Genomic DNA, 26064 nt, shown 5'->3' on the forward strand with positions numbered 1-26064 from the left:
CATTATCAAGACATATAGTGCAGGATATTGTCAAGGCCTATAGTGCAGGACATTATCAAGACATATAGTGCAGGATATTATCAAGGCCCATAGTGCAGGACATTATCAAGGCCCCTAGTGCAGAAAATTATCAAGGCCCCTTGTGAAGGATATTATCAAGGCCCATAGTGCAGAAAATTATCAAGTCCCCTAGTGCAGGATATTACCGAGGCCCATCTTGCAGGATATTATCAAGACCCATAGTGCAGGATATTATCAAGACCCATAGTGCAGGATATTATCAAGACCCACAGTGCAGGATATTATCTAGGCCCATAGTACAGGATATTATCAAGGCCCATAGTGCAGGCCATTATCAAGAGAAATAGTGCCGGAAATCATCGAGACCCATGGTGTAGGATATTATCAAGGCCCATATTGCAGGAAATCATCAAGGCACATAGGGGAAAAATCCAGTTGATTAGACCCTCCCGTTAGCACTCTAAGCAACTAGCGCCCGGGCGCGGCGATGTTTGCGCCCCTCGCGAAATTGACAATGGTTTTTGCGGCGGTGCTAAACTCTACTGCCACGATCTCCTGCGGCCATAGATTGTGACGTCAGTCGAGCGTGCAATGCCCCGGTAGCGCCCCGGACTGGATATTGAGTGGCGCCCCCTTCCCTTCCGCTTGCCGTTAGCAACGAAAGGGAGAGGGGAACGTTTTGCAGTTGGGAAGGGGCTGGGGGAACTGTAGTGTATGTACCTTGAAGAAGGAACTATATTCTGCAGCCCCTGTATACTGCAGTACCAGTAGTGACCACCCCTGTATATAAGCCTGTGTCGTAACTTTGTATAGTAGTTCCAGTTTTGTCTCCATTCAGTAAACACCTGTTATAACCAACCTCTGCAGTCCGTGTCTCAATTACACACGGACGTTACACTGGCGACGAACAGATCCGAACTTACCTACAGTTCTGCACCACCTCACAGGGATCCATCCCTGAAGCAAAGTTGTTAGAGGTCGAGGCCAGAAGGAAGAAATCCAAAAAAAACCAAAAAAAACAAACAAACAGAAGAAACGGGCGTTGACCGAGGGCAACCGCCCTCTGATTCATCGAATTCGAAGATTTGCAGGGGAGGCTGTCGAGAGCTGGGCTTGGTTCTCCAGTCTATGGTATTCCAGCTAATCGGGCTGGTGGCAGGTAGTACACTGATCCTTCCTGGGCTGCGGCGGGCTAGAGCTCGATCGGGTGGCTTTTCAATGGGGCCGAGCAGCGTTGTCAGGAAGAAGAGAGAGAGAGAGAGGGTGGAGCACACAGGGCGCGGCCGGTGCTACGAAGCCGGGCAGTGTACAGACCCGAGAAGAGGGAGGAAAGTGTCCCATAGGGTCTGCTCTGACGACGGGAACAGTAATTAAAATTAGAAGCGCAGAAAGCCGCGAGGAGCTACAGTTTGCCATGGGGACCGCGGAGAGCGGCGTTGGCAGCAGCGCGGGGAGAAGTGCGCGAAGACCATAGGGCGTCACCATCAAGGCATAAAAACGCCAGCAACAGCGCTGGCAGCGGCAGAAAAGACAGAAAGCGCGGGAGGCGCCATCTTAATCCAGCGGGGAAGAAGGCAAAGCGCGGGAGGTGCCATTTTGTTCAATCGGGGAAGAAGGCAAAGCGCGGAAGGCGCCATCTTAGATCTCCAAGATGCCGAAGACTGGCAATACCACTGCCTTCGATAATGCAATAGAAGACTGGACCACGTATGTGGAAAGAGTTGAAGTATATTGCAAGGCAAATGAAGTAGCCGATGAGAAAAAGGCATCGGTACTACTAAACTTAATGGGCGCAAGAACGTACGGCCTATTGCGGAACCTGATCACTCCAGTCAAACCGATGGTGAAGAGCTTTAACGAAATTGTTGATATCCTACAGGAACAGCTAAATCCTACACCGCTGCTGATAGCAGAAAGATTTAAATTCCACAAGAGAAATCAGCACAAAGATGAGAGCAATGCTGATTACCTTACGGAACTACACAAGCTATCAAAGCACTGCCAGTTCAGAGCAGGACTGGCAGATACCCTACGGGACAAATTTGTCTGTGGACTCCTGAGTGAAGGAACCCAGAAGAGGTTACTTTCAGAGAAAGAGCTGACGCTAGATAAGGCTTTCAGCGTGGCAGTATCGTATGAAGCAGCAGCAAGGGGAGCTGCGGAAATACAGCAAAAGCCACAGGAATACGGCACCCATGAAATGACACGGGGATTTGAAAAATGTTATCACTGCGGCAGAACAACCCATGACCAGAAGGACTGCTGGTCCAAGGACAAAACATGCAGGCAATGTGGAAAGAGAACACATTGCACGAGTTTGCAGGTCCGGGAAGAAGACTAACGACAACAAAAAGACTACTAAGGAAAAGTACAGGAAAGTACAAAAGATGATGGACAGTAGTTCCGAAGACCAGAAGAGTGATAGTGAATCCGGGAACAATAGTCTAAGCTGTCTCAAACTACACAACGTAATCACAAAAGAGGATCACCGAACCATTTGGGTCACCCTCACGATAGCAGGGTCCCAAGTCAAAATGGAATTGGATACAGGATCAGCCCTGACCATCATGAATCGAAGAGACTACGAGCGGCTATTCTCACACATACCCTTGAAAGACACATCCATTGTCTTGAAGACATATACGGGGCAGAAAGTATACCCCAGAGGGAAAATAAGGGTGCCTGTCGAACACAACGGCAAGGAAATGCAGAAATTGTATCTGTACATACTGCAAGATGGTGGACCACCGTTATTGGGATGTGAATGGATCAGAAAGATAAGTTTAGACTGGCACTCTATTCAGGCACTGACTGTGGCTGGTAAAAAGGATGACGACGTCACACCTGGACGATTGTCAAAAATCTTGGCTAACGCTAAAGAGGTATTTCAACAAGAACTGGGAACTCTTAAAGGCGTAACCGCCTCGATAAAAATAGAAGAGAATGCAATTCCCAAGTTTTTCAAAGCAAGACCGGTACCGTATGCAATTCGCCCAGCCGTCGAGGCAGAGCTGGAGAATCTGGAGAATGCAGGCGTGCTAACTAAGGTAGACTAGAGCGAGTGGGCGACACCCATCATTCCTGTCATGAAAAAAACGTTAAACAATAAGTCTGAGGAGTCAAGGAAGGTTCGCATCTGTGGGGACTTCAAGGTGACTGTGAACCCAGTCCTTCACACAGTACAGTATCCTCTTCCGAGGATAGAAGATATTTTCGCCTCACTATCTGGAGGGAAACGTTATACAAAAATTGACCTAGCGCAAGCATATTTGCAGATGGAGGTTGAAGAATCCTCTCGGAAATATCTCACGATAAACACTCACAGAGGTCTTTACCAGTATAATCGACTGGTATTCGGAGTTGCATCAGCTCCGGCTATATGGCAAAGAGCGATGGAACAAGTCCTGCAAGGGATTCCGGGGACTCATTGTTACTTGGACGACATCCTAGTGACAGGTGAAAATGACAGTGAACACCTTGCCAACCTAGAGCAGGTGCTCACTAGACTAAGAGAACATGGGCTACGAGCCAATCGCCCCAAGTGCGAGTTTTTTAAGAAACAAATATCGTATTGTGGCCACGTGATTGATGAAGAGGGGTTACATATGTCCCCTGACAAAATTGAAGCGGTAGTTAAGGCTCCAGCGCCTGAAAATGTGTCGCAACTGAGGTCATTCCTCGGATTGGTGAATTACTACCATAAGTTTTTGCCAAATTTGTCCACAATTCTGCACCCACTGAACGCCCTGCTACAAACTGGAGTAGCATGGAAATGGAGCGATGAATGTAAGCGGGCCTTTCAGAAGTGTAAAGGCCTGATCACTTCAAGAGAAGTATTGGCTCACTACAACCCATCACTACCGATAAGACTGGCGTGTGACGCGTCTCCCTACGGCGTTGGAGCGGTACTGTCACGTAAATCCCTTGATGGTTCAGAGAGGCCGATAGCTTTTGCGTCACGCTCGTTAAATGCAGTCGAGCGTAACTACGCCCAGATTGACAGAGAGGCCCTCAGCCTGGTGTGGGGGGTGAAGAAGTTCAATCACTACCTGCACGGACAGAAATTTACTCTACTAACTGATCATCAACCTCTTGTCTCCATTTTCAACCCTAAGAAGGGCGTCCCGATAATGACAGCACAACGGCTACAGAGGTGGTCCCTTTTCCTAGGGGCACACCAATATGACATCGAGTACAAAGGAACTAAACAGCATGGGAATGCTGATGGATTGTCGCGCCTACCGTTGCCGACGGTGGAAGAAGCACCTGTAGTGGATCCTGTGGAGATATTCCACTCGACCATAGTCGAATGTCTATCTGTGACGAATGCAAACATAGAAAAGGAAACACAAAATGACCTGACACTCTCCAGGGTCTATGATTTAACGGTGAAGGGATGGCCAGCATATGGCGAACCACTGTTGCCAGCATTCTCGCCGAGAAGAGAACAGCTGTCAGTGTGCCGAGGAACCTTGATGTGTGGATCCAGAGTAGTAATTCCACCCAAATTGAAGGATAGAGTGCTCAATGAGATTCATGAGGGTCATCTGGGAGGGGTAAAAATGAAGAACTTAGCCAGAGCGTTTGTGTGGTGGCCGGGAATCGATAGAGAAATCGAAGAGATGACCAAGAGCTGTACAGGATGCCAGAAGGTCCAAAACGCCCCACCACAAGCCCCTCTACATCCATGGGAGTGGCCCTCATCTCCATGGCAAAGGGTACACATTGATTTTGCTGGTCCATTTATGGACTCGATGTTTTTAATTGCAGTGGATGCACATTCAAAGTGGCCAGAGGCAATAAAAATGTCCTCAACCACCACAGAATAAACTATCACAGTCTTACGAACCGGCAGCACGGTGGCATAGTGGTTAGCACTGTTGCCTCACAGCGCCAGGGACCCGGGTTCAAATCCGGCCTCCGGTGACTGTGTGGAGTTTGCACATTCTCCCCGTGTTTGCGTGGGTTTCCTCCGGGTGCTCCGGTTTCCTCCCACAGTCCAAAGATGTGCGGGTTAGGTTGATTGGCTATGATAAAAATTGGCCCTTAGTGTTAGGGGGGATTAAATACTTGGGGTTACGGGGATAGGTCTTGGGTGGGATAGCTGTCGGTGTAGGGACCGGGTGCTAGGGTTTGGATGATCAGCCATGATCTCGTTGAATGGCGGAGCAGGCTCGAAGGGCCGAATGGCCTACTCCTGCTCCTATCTTCTATGTTTCTATGTTTCTATGTAACCCCAACACCCCTGCTGAGCTGTGGTATGAGAGCCATAATTGAGCAGACGATCGGCGTGCTCAAGCAACGGTTCTGCTGTCTGGACCACTCAGGAGAAACCCTGCAGTACTCTCCTGAGCAAGTCTCCTTCTTCATAGTTGTGTGCTGCATTCTTCATAACCTTGCAATCCTCCGGACCCAGCCAATGCCACCAGGGATTGGTGCACCACCGGAGGAGGAGTAGGAGGAAGAGGCGGAGGAGGATGAGGAGGAGGACGATCAGCAGCAGCACCAAGGCGGGAGGGAGGCCCACAATGTTGACACTGCAAGGGCCATCTGTCAATGGCTGATAACAAGCCGCTTTAAGGCCCCTACTCAGAAGATGGCTTCTGGCATGGAGAACAACATCATGGAAAGCATCCCGCAACCTCTATAGCCGGCCAAAGCAGCAATGATTCCAAAGGCCAAACATATACATTTTAAATACAACAACTTTTTTCTTAACAAACTCTGTGTGTGTCATTTATTCATGACAAACTAATAGAAACAAACACAATGGGGCAGAAATTCCTCCCCAAACGCGTGAGTGCGGAAGGGGTACTCACGCGTCTGGCCGGAGGAAATGCCGGTTTTCAGCATGCACAGCGCATGCGCTGAAAACCGGCATTTCCTCTCCTCTAACCCAAGAGGTGAAGAGGCTAGCGCGTGCGCTGTAAGGGGCAGCGCGTGCGTCTTGGATTTCCTCTGTTTTGGGGGATTTGCGCATGTGTAAAGGCCTCCGGTCTTTACGCTTGTAAAAACACACGTAAGTATTTATTTTTACAGGTAAGTGGTGTTTTAGTGTAATTTAGAATTTTTTTTCCCACAGGTTTATTATTTTAAAGAATCTACAATAAGGTAAGTTTAGTTTAAGACCCTTTATATTAAAAATTTATTTTTTTCAAAAAAAAAAAATATTGTTTAAATTATTTCTTTTAACTTATTTATACTTAATTTAATGATTGGGATGTTTTTTAAATTTTTATTTAAAGTTTAAATAGTGTTTTGGACCCCCGTAGTTTTCATGAGTTTGACAGTTCTTACTCTCCCCTGATTGGCTGCACAGTGCTCACCTGATCCCAGCCGGCACATTGCACTAACTACGCCGCTGGATCAGGTAAGCACTGCGTGCTGCCACCTGAACCGGGCCTGTGACAGGAAATGCAAGCAGGCCCGGGCTTCAGATGTCAGCGCGCAGGGTGAGTGCAGATCGGGGGTTTGCACCCGCGGGAAGCCCCCGACCCGAATTTTTGGCCCAATGAATTAACATAACTGGTTCTCACAAGCTGGCGATAATGGCCAAAACACTAAACAAAAGTTATCAGACGAACCTCGGCCTTTAATAAAAACATTCCCAACATTTCTTCAGACCTCCTACTGTTTGCCCTTCGAGGGTGATCTCCATCCCTTGCGCACTTCTCCCTTTCCCACCCTACTGCTCCCCCGTAATGGGGCCCTAGTAGCTGCAGCAAGGCTGGTGGAAGGCTGCTGAATGTCAGATCCTGAGACTACAGATGCCCTTGAAGGACGCCCTTGACCAGCTCTGGGCCTGGAGGCCCCGGCTGCAGACTGCACCAACTCTGCATGGGCGGCAGCAGTCTGGGCTGGCTGTGTTGCAGGCGGTGGCAAGTGCAATGGGGAAGTGCCAGTGGTGGGAGCAGGAATGCTGCCATCCTGAGAGAGGACAGCATCTCCCTGCTCGACCGACAAGCTGGCACTTCCACGGGGCAGCACCTCAGCATCCGGAGCAATCTGCTCGAGCACAGATTGCTGGCCTGCTGTGGTGCCATGAGAGCCCCGGGGCAATGTGGCCGAACCAGCAACGATGGCAGCAGTCAGTGATTGCGTTACCTCAATCTGAGACTGCATGAGAGCAGTCTGAGATTAGATCGCTGCAGCAAGTGACTGAATTGCAGCACTAAGCCGTTGCATCGGCCTGTGCTGCAGCGAAGTTCTCCACACTCCTTGCCAGTCCATCAATGCTTTTGGGCACCCTTCCTACTGCACCCATGAGCTGAGTGTGCATGTTCACCGCCTGGGTGTTCATTTCAGCGATGAGCCGCTCCTCCTCTGCATCCAGCGCAGCAGGACTCGCTGGCATACTCTCCCTCCGGGGAGATGGGCCCCAAGCTTTTCTACCCCCATGGCGTTGCTGCAGCCCACTGGGTCCCGGAGCTTCACCCTCATCAGACCCTTCCTCCCTGCTCCCCTCCAGGGAAGGTGTGGTCCCAGTGTGGGCATGGGCTCCCTCGGGAGACACTGGCGCTGAGGCTCCGACTTCCTCTTCTCCTCGCCTGCGGCGTCGCTTCCACTGGTTGGCTGAGGGCCAGGCTGCTCAGCTGGTGGTTCACCATCTGAAAGAGTGGCTTTAACATCAAGACAGGGGGACAGTAAGGGAGCAAGGACTGGAGAGATTTACTAAGTTGGATTGAAAGTGTAAAAGGCTGGTGTTGTAAGGGACAAGTGGAATGAGAGAGGAGAGAAAGCTGATGAACTTACCATTGCTGTCCCCAAGAGGGTCGATCTCTCCAGCGGCCAAGGGGCCTATCACCTGGCTTGCAACGATCCTGTGGACGCATGCCTCCAGATCGCTGAGGGTCTGCAGCTGAACCGGCCCTCCACCCGTCTGTTGCTGCTGCCGTCTGTTGTGAGATAGCTTGGCCTGCAAGAAAAAGGATGGCGTCTGAGTAAATGTGCAGCCATGTGCTTGCCTGATGTGCCTCCCATAGTTGAGTAGCCCTTAATGTATGCAGCCATGTGCTTGCCTGATGTGCTTCCCATAGTTGAGCAGCCTTTAATGTATGCAAGGTGTGGAATGTGCGTGTGTGTTTTATGAGCTGGCCATAGGTCTGGGATGAGTGTTGGGTATTTGGGGTTTTTACACCCTCTGGCCAGAGTGAGGTTGAGATGGAGGGATGGAGAGGTATTGAAAAGCAGCCACTCACCCTGACCACCCGAGTGAGGTCGTTGAACTTCATCCAACATTGTGTGTGGGTACTGGGCACCATGCTCCTGGAGGAGACGTGCTGAGCCACCTCCCTCCACACTCTTCACGGGGTCACATAGCGTATGTGGGTAGAGTATTGATCTCTGGCGCTCCACTGCCCTAACCAGAGCGACCAAGGACCGGTCGCTGAAGCACTGAGCTCATTCCCTGGTCCTCTCCATTGTTCTTTGCAGCAGATTTGAAGTTGAGGTCTGTCCAGCCTGAGATTCAAGGCTGCAATGAGCAGGGTGTGGCTTGAAAGCAAGATCGACCCTCCCCTTTAAGAACTGGCCAGCGCCAGTGTGTCTGTGTTAGATTGCTAACTGACATCACCTGAGCTTCGCCAGCACTCTGAGTTAGCGCCTCGCTCCTCGGCGTTAGCACCTTAAAAGAGGCGTATAGCGCCTGATGTAGCGCTGCAATCACCTCCGGGGCGATAGAAGCCAAGTTTGCAGTCGGAGGCGATAATTTGCACCAGGCGCTAAACATTGCGCCCGGCCGATATTTGCACCCCAAACAGGGCGATACCGAATTTCTCCCCCATAGTGCAGGACATCATCAAGGCCCATCGTGAAGGAAATCATCAAGGCCCATAGTGCAGGACATTATTAAGGCCCATAGTGCAGGACATCATCAAGGCCCATAGTGAAGGAAATCATCAAGGCCCATAGTGCAGGACATTATCAAGGCCCCTAGTGCAGTAAAACATCAAAATATTATCAAGGCCCATAGTGAAGGAAATCATCAAGGTCCCTATCGCAGGATATTATCAAGGCCCATAATGCATGACATCATCAAGGCTCATAGTGCACGACATCATCAAGGCTCATAGTGCAGGACATTATCAATCCCATAGTGCACAATAATATCATGGCCCATAGTGCAGGACATCATCAAGGCTCATAGTGCAGGACATCATCAAGGTTCATAGTGCTGGACATCATCAAGGCTCATAGTGCACGACATCATCAAGGCTCATAGTGCAGGACATTATCAATCCCATAGTGCACAATAATATCATGGCCCATAGTGCAGGACATCATCAAGGCTCATAGTGCAGGACATCATCAAGGCTCATAGTGCAGGACATCATCAAGGCTCATAGTGCAGGACATCATCAAGGCTCATAGTGCATGACATCATCAAGGCTCATAGTGCAGGACATCATCAAGGCCCATAGTGCTGGATATTATCAAGGCCCATAGTGAAGGAAATCATCAAGATGCTTAGGGGGAGAAATTCGGTTGGTTGCGCCACCGATTAACGCCTAAAGAGGCCGAGAAGTGGGGCGTTAGCCAATTTCTGGGTGGGCGCAAGGCGTCTAGCGCCTTGGCCCATATTGAGCATGCATTTAGCACCGGCGCTAAATCTTAGCACCCGCTCATGGGCGCAGGCTGATTATGATGTCATTTGAGTGTGCAACGCCTTTTGGGCACCCCGGACTGGAAATTCAGTGGCGCCCCCCTCCGTAGCACCTGGCGCTAATAGTGACAGCTTACCTGGACCTTACCAAGTCGCTCTCGGGCTGGAGGAGCGTTATTTAAAGGGGACTGGTGTGGTTTAAAAGCGGCAGCCATTTTTGGTGCACAACTTCCTCGAGAGCTACAAAGAGTTGCTGAGCTGCACACTGAGAGCCATTTGACCACTGAGCCAGCTCAGGCAGACGATCTTCAGCCTTCTGACCATCACCTTGCTGTTGGTGAGCCTTGACAACGGGGAACCTTCCTGTGGGCACTCATTATGGGGGCTGCATTGGAGGGGAACGTCATGCTGCTGAATCATCTGGAAAGGGCACTGAGACGCTGGGAGAGGGGGGCGGGCATGGCCAGACGGAGGAGGGCCAACAGACGTCGCCACAGCAGACCTTACACTGGCAGGGTTTTCCGACAGCAGTTTTCCTACATGAACATGCCGGAGGAGCAGTGTGTCAGAAGGCTGCGATTTAGAAAGGAGGTGGTGACTAAGCTGTGCCAGCTGCTTCAGCCAGATCTGCAGCCTCAGATAAGGTGCAGGACATCTCTGTCGGTGGCTGAGAAAATGCCTGCTGGCCTGAACTTCTACGCGAGCAGCTCTTCTCAGGCTGCGCATCAGAGGCTGATCAGAAGTAGCTTCTAGGCCCCTCTCACGGAATGCTTGCTGCCATTCCAAGAACAGGAATGGCACCGGTCTGATACCCCCAAGCCTGTGAAGGGCAAGATGCATGTAAATAGAAGGCATGGCCATTGTAAATGAAGAAAGTGTTTCATTACACAAAATGTGGTTCCTTCAAACATGAGAAAGCTATGGCAACAGAAAGCAAAACTAATACACTGACACATAACTGCCTCTCACACCCGGGAGACTGTCCAAAACATAAATCACATTCCGACCATCTTCCTTGGCCTTGATTCCACTGCGCCAACCAAAGCATCCAATGCCCCATCAGTGAGGCGTTCCACCCTCTGCCTCACCCTTTCCATTTCTTGCTAGGCTGGTGCGCCACAGGTAGGCTCCCACTGCTTTGAAGGCCTACAAGGCAGTGAGTGTGTCTGGTGATACCAATTGACCTGCCCCTTTAAGAGCTGGCCGGCGCCAGTGTGCCTCAGGGAAAGTGATTATTGCAAGCACCTGCGCTGCGCCCCGCCGCCGCGAAATTGTGTTGCGCCCCCAGGTTAGCGCCTTAAGAGCCTCGTGCAGCGCCTGATTTAGCACCGCAATCACCCTCAGGGGCGCAACGACCCAATATAGCGCCAGGTGGCGCTAAATCGCAACTGGCGCTAGGCTTTGCGCTTCGCCAGAACTAGCGCCCCAAACGGGGCTATATCCAATTTCTCCCCCTTAAGTGCTGTATATTTTCAAGGCCCATAGTGCTGGATATTATCAAGGCCCATAGTGCAGGATATTATCAAGGCCCATAGTGCAGGACATTATCAAGGCCCATAGTGCTGGATATTATCAAGTCCCATATTGCAGGACATTATGAAGGCCCATAGTGCAGGACAACATCAAGGCCCATACTGCAGGACATTATCAAGACCCATGTTGCAGGACATCATCAAGGCCCCTAGTGCAGGACATCATCAATGCCCCTAGTGCAGGACATCATCAAGGCCCATCGTGTTGGATATTATCAAAGCCCATATTGCAGGAAATCATCAAGACCCATTTTAAAGGACATTATCAAGGCCCATAGTGCAGGACAACTTCAAGGCCCCTAGTGCAGGACATTATCAAGGCCCATAGTGCAGGACATCATCAAGGCCCATAGTTCAGGATAACATCAAGGCACATATTTCAGGGCATTATCAAAGCCCATCGTGAAGTAAATCATCAAGTCCCTTATTGCAGGATATTATCAAGTCTCATAATGCAGGACATTTTCAAGGCTCACGGTGGAGTACATCATCAAGGCTCATTGTGCAGGATATTATCAAGGCCCATAGTGCAGGACATCATTAAGATTGAACAGAATAGGAAAAAAAAGAAGCATTTACATTGATACATGTATTATAAACATCTCAACTTGCTCTGTACGCAATGTTAGTTGTTAGTTGTTCATTGACATCCACACCTGGTGAACTCCTTGCTCTTTTTCAATTATGCTATGCAGGCAGGACCTCAATTTAACATCTCATTTGAAGGATGACACCTCTAACAATGCAGTGTACCCTCGGCCCTCGAGGGATAGTTAGGCTAGATTATGTGCTCAGTTCCTGAGTGGAGCTTGAACCCACAATCTTCCACCTCAGAGGCGAGAGTGCTAAATAAAATATAGAGAACCAGAAAAATATCAGTTTATCAAAAGAAAGAAGTTAGAGTCTTATGTTTTGAGAAGGATCTTACATTTGACAGAATGTGAATATACTGCTGACTCGGAACTACAATATCTTAGAACATTGTCCTTCACCTCTGAAATCATATGTAGATGTATTAGATGCAAGTTCCTTCCTCTGATGGCTGTTAAGGATTGTAAGTGGATGAACTTGAATAGTCTTGATCCAGTTACCAGTAGGCACAAGTCTTATCCTCTATGGTTGAGCCTAAAATGAGGCACAATAGAGATGATCAGCAATCTTTTTCCTAATTTTCAGAGACAAAGACACTGTGGGAAATCAACAAATCAGTCTGCTGCAGTAAGAGCCCTAAAAATATTCATCTGAACATTAAATTCAGATACTCAAAGTCAGCAGTACTGAGGGAGTGCTGCACTGTCAGAGGTACCTGTAGTGTATGTACCTTTAAGGGGAGAACTACTTTTTACAGCTCCTGTATACTGTAGTACCGGCAGTGACCACACCTGTATATAAACCCTGAGTAGGGATCTGTACAGCTGGTTTTTGAGTAACCCTCATCCAGTAAACACTTGTTGATTGTTCCCTGCAGTCTCTTGTCTAATTATTGAAGGACACACAACATCAAGATACACGGATCTAACATTGGCGACGAGAAGATTCAAACCTACCTGCAACTCTGCATCACCTCCCAGGGATTCGCTCCTGGAGAACAGTGAAAGAAGAAGGCCGAGTCCAGAAGCACGGGCGTCGACCATCCAGCAGAGACTTGAGCATCGCAGGGGAGGCTGTTGAGAGCTGGGCTTGGTTCTCCAGTCACGGTGGTCCAGCGAAACGGGCTGGCAACAGGTACGGCGCAGACCCTTCCCGGACAGCGGCGGCTAGAGCCGACCAACGGCACGGAAAAAGGCCGAGCAGCATCGACGGGAGAAGAGAGAGGGTAGAGCGCACAGGGCGCAGCCGGTGTTCAAGACCGAGCGGCGTCGATGGGAGAAGAGAGAGAGTAGAGCACACAGGGCGCAGCCGGTGTTCAGGACCGAGCGGCGTCAACGAGAGAGAGCAGAGCGTAGCCGGTGTTCAAGGGCCGAGCAGAGTCAACGAGAGAGAGAGGCACGCAGGAAAACGCGCAGAGCGCAGCCGGTGTTCAAGGGCCGAGCAGTGTCAGCGGGGAAGAAAGGAAAGCGCGGGAGACGCCATTTTGAGTCACAGCGGATAAGAAGGGAAAGCGCGGGAGACGCCATTTTGAGCCACAGCGGAGAAGAAGGGAGAGCGCGGGAGACGCCATTTTGAGCCAGTCTAACCACACCCAGGGTTGCCGAAGAATGGCAGTGTCACAGCGTTCGACAATGAAATCGAAGATTGGACGACATATGTCGAACGCATAGAAGTGTACTGCAAGGCGAATGAAGTGCCAGATGACAAGAAAGCGCTGGTATTGTTGAATTCAATGGGTGCAAAAACGTATGGCTTACTGCGAAACCTAGTACCCCCAGAGAAGCCAGTGGAAAAGGATTTTGAAAACATAATGTCAATCCTACAGGACTACTTAGACCCCACACCGCTGCTGATAGCGGAAAGATTTAAGTTTCACAAAAGGAACCAGCACAAAGATGAAAGTAATGCTGAGTTTTTAACGGAACTGCGCAAGCTATCGAAACACTACCAGTTTGGAACGGGACTAGCAGATACTTTAAGGGACAAGTTTGTGTGTGGGCTTCAAAGTGAAGGAACCCAGAAACGGCTTCTATCAGAAAAGGATCTTACGCTGGACAAGGCTTTCAGCATGGCAGTATCACACGAAGCAGCAGCACGGGGCGCAGCAGAAATACAACGGAGACCGCAAGAATATGGCACAAATGAAATGTCATACGGAACAGTGAAGTGCTATCGCTGCGGCAGAAAAACACACGACCATAAGGATTGCTGGTTCAAGGACCAAGTGTGCAGACAGTGTGGAAAAGTAGGACACATAGCAAGAGTTTGCAGGTCGGAAAAGAAAACCAGCAGCAAGAAATCCCCACAGGAGAAGTACAAGAAGGTACATAAGGTGACGGAGAGTAGTGCAGACGAACAGAAAAGTGATACAGACTCTGGAAGCAAGGAGCTGGATTGTCTGAAACGACATAATGTGATCAAAATGGAGGATCACCAAACTATCTGGGTCACGCTCAAGATAGCCGGAGTCCAAGTGAAAATGGAATTGGACACAGGATCAGCCCTAACAGTCATAAACCGAAGGGACTACAAGCGGCTATTCTCACATATACCCTTGAGAGATACAGAGATTGTCTTGAAGACGTACACGGGGCAAAAAGCCTACCCCAAAGGAAAAATAAGGGTGAACGTTATATATCACGGCAAGGAAACACCAAAAATGGACCTATATGTATTGCCAGATGGAGGACCACCACTACTAGGACGTGAATGGATCTGGAAGATACAGCTAGATTGGCATTCCATACAAGCACTGACTGTAGATGCCAAAAAGGATGACGACGTCACACCTGGTCGACTGTCAAAAATGCTAACTGACGCACAAGAAGTGTTGTAGCAGGGACTCGGAACACTAAAAGGCATAACAGCGACGATCAAAATAGAGGAAAATGCAAGCCCAAAGTTTTTAAGGCCAGACCGATACCTTATGCGATCCGCCCAGCCGTCGAAGCAGAGCTGGAAGGTTTGGAACGTTCAGGAGTACTGTCCAAAGTGGACTGGAGCGAGTGGGCTACACCCATCGTTCCTGTAATGAAGAGGTCGTTGAGTAATACACCTGGGGAACCAAAGAAGGTTCGCATCTGTGGGGACTTTAAGGTGACAGTGAACCCAGTCCTTCACACTGTACAATATCCGCTTCCGCGGGTAGAAGAGATTTTCGCCTCACTATCTGGGGGGAAACGCTTTACGAAGATTGATCTGGCCCAAGCGTATTTACAAATGGAGGTAGACGAATCATCTAGAAAATACCTCACGATAAACACTCACAAAGGCCTTTATCAGTACAATCGACTGGTATTCGGGGTAGCATCAGCTCCGGCTATTTGGCAGAGGGCGATGGAACAAGTCCTGCAAGGGATCTCGGGGACCCAGTGTTATTTGGACGACATCCTGGTTACGGGCGGAAATGACAGTGAACGCCCCAAATGCGAGTTTTTCAGGAAACAAATCTCGTATTGTGGCCACGTGATTGATGAAGAGGGGTTGCATAAGTCCCCAGACAAGATTGAGGCAGTAGTCAAGGCTCCAGCGCCGGAAAATGTGTCACAACTGAGGTCGTTCCTCGGGTTGGTGAACTACTACCATAAGTTCTTGCCAAATTTGTCTACTATTCTGCACCTGCTGAATGCCCTGCTGCAAACTGGAGTAGCATGCAAGTGGAGTGATGAGTGTAAGCATGCCTTTCAGGAATGTAAATGCCTAATCACTTCAAAAGAAGTATTGGCTCACTACAATCCATCACTACCGATTCGGTTGGCATGTGATGCGTCTCCCTACGGCATTGGAGTGGTGCTGTAGCACAAATTCCTTGACGGTTCAGAGAGGCCAATAGCCTCTGCGTCACGCTCGTTAACATCAGCCGAGCGTAACTATGCCCAGATTGACAGGGAGGCCCTCAGCCTGGTGTGGGGGGTGAAGAAGTTCAATCACTACCTGCACGGGCAGAAATTCACCTTACTGACTGATCACCAGCCTCTTGTCTCCATTTTTAACCCAAAGAAGGGCGTTCCGGTGATGACGGCGCAACGGCTGCAAAGATGGTCACTTTTTCTAGGAGTACATCAATACGACATAGAGTATAAGGGCATGAAACAGCATGGAAACGCTGATGGGCTGTCATGCCTGCCGCTGCCTATGGTGGAGGAACCACCTGCAGTGGACCCTGTTGAGATATTCCATTCGACCATAGTCGAATGTCTACCTGTTACTAACTCAAGTATAGAGAAGGAAACCCGAAATGACCCGACACTCTCTCGGGTCTATGATTTGACGGTGAAGGGATGGCCAGCACATGGCGACTCACTGTTGCCAGCATTCTCGCCAAGGAGAGAACAGCTGTCAGTGTGCCGGGGGACCTTGATGTGTGGATCCCGAGTGGTAATTCCACCCAAGTTGAGAGATAGAGTGCTCAATGAGCTTCATGAGGGTCATCTGGGAGGGGTAAAAATGAAGAGCCTAGCCAGGGCGTTTGTGTGGTGGCCGGGAATCGATAAAGAAATCGAGGAAATGACCAAGAGGTGCACAGAATGCCAGAAAGTCCAAAACGCTCCACCACAGGCCCCGCTACACCCATGGGAGTGGCCCTCATCTCCATGGCAACGGGTACACATTGATTTTGCTGGTCCATTTATGGACTCAATGTTTTTAATCGCCGTGGATGCGCATTCGAAATGGCCAGAGGTCATCAAAATGTCCTCCACCACCACGGAGAAAACTATTGCAGTCCTACGGACCATCTTCACCAGGAATGGCTTGCCAGAACAGATTTGCTCCGACAATGGACCACAGTTTGTGGCCGAGGATTTCCGGAGGTTTTTGAGGAATAATGGGGTAAAGCATTACACATCCGCCCCATATCATCCAGCCACAAATGGATTGACCGAGAGGTTTGTTCAAACCTTTAAAAAAGCAATAAAGGCGATGTATAACGACAACATACCACTGCAACACAAGGTGGATAATTTCTTGTTCGCTTACCGAAATGTGACACATGCAGTCACCAACCAATCTCCAGCCATGATGTTCTTTAACCGCGGTTTACGATGTCGCCTGGACTTGCTCAAACCAAACATAAGACGAAATGTTGAGAATAAGCAATTCCAGCACATCAATGAAAGGCCAACCAGGAGCTTCAAGATAGGGCAACCAGTCTTGGCCCGCGACTACCGAACAGAAAAATGGCAGCCAGGAACGATATGCACACGGCAGGGACCACTAATGTACACAGTGGACGTTGGAGAGAGCATCGTGAGAGGCCATGCTGACCAGATTCTAGAGCCACAGGAACAAGTCAAACCCATACCACGAGCATGCGCACCTGGTGATGAACCCGAAGCACAGCTTGCGTCTACCTCAGAATCAGTGGTATTGGAAGCTGACGAACCAACCAATGACAATGAGCCAGAATCGACTCCGCCGCAAGAACAGGATACTCAAGAAAGGCGCTATCCAGACAGGATCAGGAAGCCTCCTCAAAGACTGAATTTATAAATGTTTACTTTCAGCTGATGTATATAGTACAAAGAAAATTGTAATTGTAATTAGTTATTATTCAATTGTTAAATGAATGTTATGTACTGGTTATCTAAAAGGGGAGGAATTGTTGTGTATGTACCTTTAAGAGAGAACTGCTTTCATGCTGTAGTACCAGCAGTGACCACCCCTGTATATAAAGCAGTAGCAGGCTTCTGTACTTTCAGTTCCAGCATACTCTCTGTTCAGTAAACACCTCTTATTATCATTCTCCTGCAGTCCGTGTGTTATTGATGCGCGGACACCACAAACCAGACCCCGGCCATGATGTTCTTTAACCGAAGGTTGAGATCTCGTCTGGATTTGCTCAGACCAAATGTACGAAGAGATGTTGAGAATAAGCAATTCCAGCACATCAATGAGAAGCCAACAAGGAGCTTCAATATAGGGCAACCAGTCTTGGACCGCAACTACCGAACAGAGAAATGGCAACCAGGAACGATATGCACACGGCAGGGGCCACTAATGTACACAGTGGATGTTGGGGAGAACATTGTGAGACGCCATGTTGACCAGATCCTAGAGTCACAGGAACGAGTCAACCCCATGTCTCATGTACCTGGTGATGAACCCAACATACAGGTAGCATCTACCCCAGAAACAGTAGCATCGGAAGCTGATGAACCAACCGACGACAGGGGGCCAGAATCGCCTCCGCACCAAGAGCAAGACGCTCAGGAAAGGTGCTATCCAGAAAGGATCAGGAAGCCGCCCCAAAGACTGAATTTATAAATAGACTATTTTCAGTTCATGTTGCATGTTAAAAGTGTTAATTGTAATTAGTTGATATTTAATTGTTAAATGAATGTTATGGTACTGTTAATCTTAAAGGGGAGGAATTGTAGTGTATGTACCTTTAAGGGGAGAACTAATTTTTACAGCTCCTGTATACTGTAGTACCGGCAGTGACCACACCTGTATATAAACCCTGAGTAGGGATCTGTACAGTTAGTTTTTGAGTAACCCTCATCCAGTAAACACCTGTTGATTGTTCCCTGCAGTCTCTTGTCTAATTATTGAAGGACACACAACATCAAGATACATGGATCTAACAGTACCATCTTTAAGATGTGACCTTAAACCGAGGTCCATGTCTGTCTGCTCGAGTGGCCTTAAAAGATCTCATGGCGCTATTTGAAGTAGAGCAGGATTTCCAGGTGTCCTGGGAAACATTTACCTCAAGCAACACCACTAAAAAAAAAAGATTAATTGGACATTTATCTCATTGCTGTTTGTGGGACCTTGCTGTGCATAAATTGGCTGCCATTAGTTAGCTTGCAAAACAACAGTGACTACAGTTCAAAAGTAATTCATTGATGGTGACGCTCTTTGGGATGTCCTGAGGACATGGAAGGTCCTATATAAACAGAAGTTCATTCCTTCACATCCAAATCTCCTCCAGAACTTGCTCCATAACAGCCTACATACGATGGGAGTGGCGGCCTGTCTTTGTGTTATGGTTGTAATCATTCTTAGTATAATATGTGCATGTATATCAAGATATCGCAATGAACCGTTTTGTGCTTACTTTTCTTGGCTCAACTTAGCTCAGCTGTTAAATATAAATTTGTATAAGCATAGCTGCATCCCTGGTTTCGTGACAGCTGATTCAACATTGCCAGCCGTTTAATACACTGAAGAGATGCTACTTATGCTGGAGGATCGAGAATTACCTCAGTAGACCACATCTTTTTTTAACTATTTCCTTTTCTGCGTAGTTTTCTCTTTGGAAAAGCTAATAGTCCTTGTGGCAAAAAATACTTCATGGGGTGTATTTTCTTCTCTTGGTGAAAGCAGAGATAATTACCCTTATATTGTGGAATATGATCAACCTAAATTAAGACAATGGGTGGGTGCAATTTTGCTTCTGAACTTTGTTAAGTCTGTGTGTTATATTGAGAATTACTACACAGACCACAAGAGTAAAATTTAACAGGTCTTTACTAGTCGAAGGTCAGGGCGGAACTGCCCAATAAATCATTACACAGCACTTATATACCGGTGTGGTCACCACCGGTATTACAGTATACAGCAGCCAAGATAAAGTAGTGCAACCCTTAAAATAGTTCTCTTAAAGGTGGAACGGTTACATACACTACAATCCTCCCTTTTTAGGTTAACAGTATATATTCCCATTAAACATAACATCATAACATATATATACAACTTCATGTAAAAACAGTTCACAGATTCAGTCTCTCTGGAGGCTTCCTGACTCGGTCCGGATAATGCCTCGGTGGTGTAGTAGTTTTCGGTGGGGTAGTAGGTTCTTTTGGCAAGGTCGATTCGGCTTGAATGCCAGTGTCGGGTTCATCTGGTTCCAGTATCACCGGATCGGAGGTAGATACTATGGGTATCTCTGCTTCATCATTAGGCGTATAGAGTTGTGGTGTAGGTTGTCCCTTTTCGGATGACGCTATGATCTGGTCAGCATGGCGCCTTATTATGCTTTCACCAATGTCCACGGTATACATCAGCGGTCCTAGTCGTGTGCAAATAGTTCCAGGCTGCCATTTCTCGGTACGGTAGTCCCGGGCCAAAACTTGTTGACCTATCTGGAAGGTTCTAGTTGGCCTTTCATTCATGCCTTGAAATTGCCGGTTCTCTACATCCCTTCTGATGTTTGGCTTGATCAAATCCAGCCGGCATCTTAGTCTTCTATTGAAAAACATCATGGCGGGAGTTTGGTTTGTGACCGCATGTGTTGCATTCCTGTACGCCAACAAGAAGTTATCTACCTTATGTTGTAGATTTATGTCTTCATTACCCATGGCCTTTATGGCCTTCTTGAAGGTCTGGACAAACCTTTCAGCTAATCCATTGGTGGCGGGATGGTATGGGGCGGACGTGTAGTGCTTAACCCCATTGTTTTTTAAGAACTTCCTGAATTCTTCGGACACAAATTGCGGTCCATTATCAGAACAGATCTGTTCCGGCAGCCCATTCCTGGCAAATATGGTCCTTAATACTGTGATGGTTTTTTCCGTGGTGGTGGAGGACATCTTTATTACCTCCGGCCACTTGGAGTGTGCATCCACCGCGATTAAGAACATTGAGTCCATAAATGGACCAGCAAAGTTGATATGTACCCTTTGCCATGGAGATGAGGGCCACTCCCATGGATGCAGAGGAGCTTGTGGTGGGGCGTTTTGGACCTTCTGGCATCCTAGACAGCTCTTGGTCATTTCTTCGATGTCTCCATCGATACCTGGCCACCACACAAACGCTCTGGCTAGGTTCTTCATTTTCACTCCACCCAGATGCCCCTCGTGGAGCTCCTTTAGCACTTTATGCTGGAGTTTGGGTGGAATCACCACTCTGGATCCACACATCAAAGTTCCTCGGCACACTGACAGCTGTTCTGTTCTTTGCGAAAATGCTGGCAACAGTGGTTCGCCATGTGCCGGCCATCCCTTCACCGTTAAATCGTAGACTCGTGAGAGAGTCGGGTCATTTCTTGTTTCCTTTTTGATCGTAGAATTTGTTACTGGTAGACATTCCACTATGGTTGAGTGGAACATCTCCACTGGGTCCACTGTAGGCGCCTCTTCTACCGTTGGCAACGGTAGGCGCGATAAACCCTCAGCATTCCCATGCTGTTTTGATCCTTTGTATTCTATGTCATATTGGTGTGCCCCTAGGAAAAGGGGCCACCTCTGTAGCCTTTGCGCTGTCATAATGGAAACGCCCTTTTTAGGGTTGAATATGGATACCAACAGCTGGTGGTCTGTCAGCAGTGTAAACTTCTGGCCCTGCAGGTAATGATTAAACTTCTTTACTCCCCACACCAGGCTGAGAGCCTCCCTATCTATCTGAGCATAGTTGCGCTCAGTGGAGGTCAATGATCTGGATGCAAATGCGACTGGCCTTTCCGAGCCATTTGGCAACTTGTGTGAGAGTACTGCTCCAATACCATAAGGAGAAGCATCACAAGCTAAACGAATAGGTAGCGTTGGTTTGAAGTGAGCCAACACTTCCTCCGAGGTGATCAATGTCTTGCTTTTGCAAAAGGCCTTCTTACAGTCCTCGCTCCACTTCCATGGTACTTCTTTCTGCAAAAGAGCATTCAGCGGGTGCAGCACCGTGGATAGATTTGGCAGAAACTTATGGTAATAGTTAATCAACCCTAGGAACGATCTCAACTGGGATACATTTTCCGGAGCGGGAGCCTTCACAACAGCTTCGATCTTGTCAGGTGACTTGTGCAGCCCCTCCTGGTCAATGACATGACCACAGTACGAGATCCGCTTCTGAAAGAACTCACATTTCTGGCGATTAACTCGAAGGACATATTCCTTCAACCTGGTGAGCACCAGTTTCAAATTTGAAAGGTGTTCCTCATCGTCATCTCCTGTAATCAGGATATCGTCCAAGTAACATTGAGTGCTTGGAATTCCCTGTAATGCCTGCTCCATGGCCCTCTGCCAAATTGCTGGAGCCGAAGCCACTCCAAAAACCAGTCTATTATATCGATACAAGCCTCTGTGCGTGTTGATTGTGAGATACTGGCGCGACTCTTCCTCAACTTCCATCTGTAAGTACGCTTGCGCCAGGTCTATCTTGGTGAAGCGTTTCCCACCAGACAATGAAGCAAAGATATCCTCAATCCGCGGAAGCGGATATTGCACCGTGTGAAGCACCGGATTAACTCTGATCTTGAAGTCTCCACAGATGCGGACCTTCCCCGGTTCCCCTGGCTTGTTACTCGATGAACGCTTCATGACGGGAACAATGGGCGTGGCCCACTCACTCCAGTCCACCTTAGACAGTACTCCTGAACGTTCCAGCCCTTCCAGCTCAGCTTCCACAGCAGGTCGTATCGCATAAGGTACTGGTCTGGCTTTGAAAAATTTTGGGTTTGCATGTTCTGCAATCTTGATTTTTGCCTTAATTCCTCTCAGTGTTCCCAATCCCTGTTGGAACACCTCTTTAGCCTCATCCAATATTCTGGACAATCGTTCAGGTTTGACATCTTTTTTTCCGGAATCTACCGTTATTGCGTTTAGGGAGTGCCAGTCCATATTTATTTTCCTGATCCACTCCCGTCCCAGAAGTGGTGGACCTCCCTCAGGTAGTACATATAAGTCCATTCCTTGGTGTTCTTTGCCCTTGTGTATCACCTTGACTTTTATCTTTCCGATGGGGTATACTTTTTGCCCCGTGTATGTCTGCAATACTATCTCTGTATCCCGTAGGGGAATATGTTTGAATAACTTTTTGTAATCTTGCTTATTCATGACCATCAACGCCGATCCGGTGTCCAATTCCACCTTCACTTGGACTCCTGCTATCTGCAGTGTGACCCAGATAGTTTGTCGGTCAGCTTCCTTACTCACGTTGTGAATTCTCAGACTACCCAGTTCCTTGCTGTTGGAGTCTGAATCCGAATTCTGTTCATCCGAACTCTTCTCAGCCACCTCATGTACCTTTCTGCACTTTTCCTGTGGTGACTTTTTGTTGCTGGTCTTCTTTCCTGACCGGCATACTTTAGCTATGTGACCAAGCTTGCCACATTTTCTACATTCCTGGTTTTTAACCCAGCATTGGTTCTGATCATGTGTTGTCTTTCCACAACGATAACATTTCGTTGTACCCAAAGCCATTTGATCTACGCTGAGTACCGCTGCCTTCAGCTGCATTTCCGCAGTGCCTCTCGCTGCGGCTTCGTGCGATGCTGCAATAGTGACAGCCTTATCAAGTGTAAGATCATTCTCTTCAAGCAGCCGCTTTTGTGTTCCTTCTTTCGACAATCCGCACACGAATTTGTCTCTCAGTGCCTCTGTCAGACTTTCCCCAAACTGACAGTATTTCGCTAGCTTACGCAGTTCAATTAAGTACTCCGCGTTGCTTTCCTCTTTCAGTTGCGTTCTCGCATAAAATTTAAATCATTCCGCTAACATCAGCGGTGTGGGGTTCAAATGATCCTTCAGGACAGCAACAATATTAGTGAAAGTCTGATCCGCCGGTTTAGCTGGTGATAGGAGATGCTTCAATAGCCCGTATGTCTTTGCACCCATTGAGTTTAGTAAGGTTAGTGCTTTATCTTCATTTGATATTTTATTTGCCTTACAATATATCTCTATGCGTTCTACATACGTGGCCCAATCTTCAACATCAGGATCGAACTCGTTGATGTTACCATGCTTAGGCATCCTCGCAATCTTCTTGAGAAACAAAAAGAAATTTTTTTCTTTACTTTTTTTTTTTCAAAATGGCGGTTTCCCGCGCTTGTCTTCTTCCCCGCCCACGAAAATGGCGGCTTCCCGCGTTTGCCTTTCTCCCCCGCTGGCTGTAATGGCGATTGCCGTATTGCTGCGTTCGCCCTCCCCAGCGGTTCTCGAATCGTGCCTCCCAGCCCCTCTTGCAGTCCGGTCCTTCCCCCCCCCCGGCTGCGGCTGAGTTCTCCGCGTTTTTTTTTTTAAATTTTATTTTCTCCCGCGCAAGCGGTTCTCGAATCGTGCCTCCCAGCCCCTCTTGCAGTCCGGTCCTTTCCCCCCCGGCTGCGGCTGAGTTCTCCGCGTTTTTTTTTTTTAATTTTCTCCCGCGCCTTTCGCTGTCCCGGTCGCTGCGCCTCGCGGCCTCGGTAGCTGCCCGGCCTTTTTCACCGGTCGCGGTCGAGCTTGCTCTCGACACTGTTGCGTCTCCCAGCCCGCTTGCAGCCCGGTCTCTCACACCGGCTGCGTTTGCATTCACCGCGGCTTCCGTGCCTTACGCTGCCCCAGCCTCAGCGCCTCTGGCCCCGACTTCTGTCCGGCTCATTTCCCCGGCCGTGGTCGAGTTCTCCGCCCTTATATCCTCCGTTTTTTTATTTTCTCCCCTACTCACAGTCAACGTGGCCGACTTGCTGCTCGTCGCTGATCGGCTTACCCACCACCGTGATAGAAGGGATGATCACTGCCTGTTGCTGATGGAAGGCTTCGTGTCAGAATTCTTCCTTTGCTCTGCAGACCCGAGTCTTCTCTCAGCAGAATGATGAGGGCGGATGCCTCCTCTCGACGCCCGTTAAACTGCCTTGGATGTATCTCTGCCGCAGGGTAAGATCGTACTCGTCGCCACTGTTAAGTCTGTGTGTTATATTGAGAATTACTACACAGACCACAAGAGTAAAATTTAACAGGTCTTTACTAGTCGAAGGTCAGGGCGAAACTGCCCAATAAATCATTACACAGCACTTATATACCGGTGTGGTCACCACCGGTATTACAGTATGCAGCAGCCAAGATAAAGTAGTGCAACCCTTAAAATAGTTCTCTTAAAGGTGGAACGGTTACATACACTACAAACTTCTCATGCAATCCAAGTCTGTTAGCAGTAACAAAATGAAGCTGGCCAGTTTGGATAGTCTTGTAATAATATTACTCTGTGGCGGAGACCACATAGGGACAGTAACACAATTCACTATGTATAACCAATGTTGTTATCGCTCCACGTTATGTACGGAACTTGGTTGGGTTATCGGGGCAGGGTCCCTTTAAGAGTTGTCGATTGTGTGATGACGTCATAGCTCTGCGATGAGGCCGAGTCCCTCAGTCCATGCGGAGAGTTAATAAAGCTAACACGTGTTTTTCTTTGCTGCTACGAACGTCTCGCAGTTTGTTTATTTCCAGCGACTCCTACGACTCCTTTCACAGTTGCCAAACAGCTAATATTGTCACAAAACAGCACAGAAGACAAATATTTCATCCAACCAGATGTGGAGTGTGCAAAACTTTGTCCAAATGGCTGAATAAAAACAAGTTCACAGAGCAGGTCATTGAGTCCCTGATTTAAAATATATTTTGAAAAACGCAATTAACTTTTATTTTGGTCCAGGAGGAGGCCAGAAACCTGCACTGGACACAAAGAAGCCTAGGTCAGTCAGGTCAGTCCTGGGTCAATCTCTACCAGGACCAGTGAAAAATTGCACAAGAGGTTTTATGACATGAAGAAGATTAACAAAGTAAGGCAATAATATCGCCTTGCCTTATTGTGAACAAGGAGGGCACTTTTAAGTGATGCTTTTAACCTTGTCTTTTCAAAGGTACCTATGAAATGAAAGAAACACTTGCAATATTAAACTAATGAATGTAATATCAGGTGCCATGTGACCCTGTCTTAATAGGGACAAGAGGGCAATGCATAGATGATAGTTTTCCTTCTGACTCGTTAAAAATATAGATGAAATACAGGAAACACATAGTCAAATTAATGAATGTAATTCCACATAGTGCACAGTATTCACTCTTACGGAAATAAATTTTGGATGGCATGTTCTTCAGGGAGTTGGGAAGGTGCATAACAATCTGCATGTACCATAATTAATCATATGTTCTATGACATTCAACCCATGTGTTGTATCAGTGTTCCTTTATACTAGTTGTGCATAAGTACGATATTTCATACAACAAGCATACAAAATCTGAATGGGTTATTAGTTCTTAGCCACAAATGTAGAATCATAGAATCATAAAATGTTACAGCATAGAAGGAGGCCATTTGGCCCATCACGCTTATGCCTGCTCTCCAAAAGAGCTATGCCCTTAGTCAATGAAAATTTAAAAACTCAGATTGATAGACTTTTATTAGGCAAGGGTATTGAGGGATATGGAACCAAGGTGAATAAATGGAGTTAAGATACAGATCAGCCATGATCTAACTGAATGTCGGAACAGACTCGGGGTGGCTAAATGGCATACTCCTGTTCCTATGTTCCTAAGTTCCTATGTCCCAGTACCCTGCCCTTTCCCCATACCCCTTTACATTATCCTTTGTTAAATATGTTCCCTTTTAAAAACTATTACAGATTCT

This window comes from Somniosus microcephalus, chromosome 15 (assembly GCF_052327205.1).
Source record: "Somniosus microcephalus isolate GS21.2 chromosome 15, FLI_Smic_1.0, whole genome shotgun sequence".
NCBI classification, from domain to species: domain Eukaryota; kingdom Metazoa; phylum Chordata; class Chondrichthyes; order Squaliformes; family Somniosidae; genus Somniosus; species Somniosus microcephalus.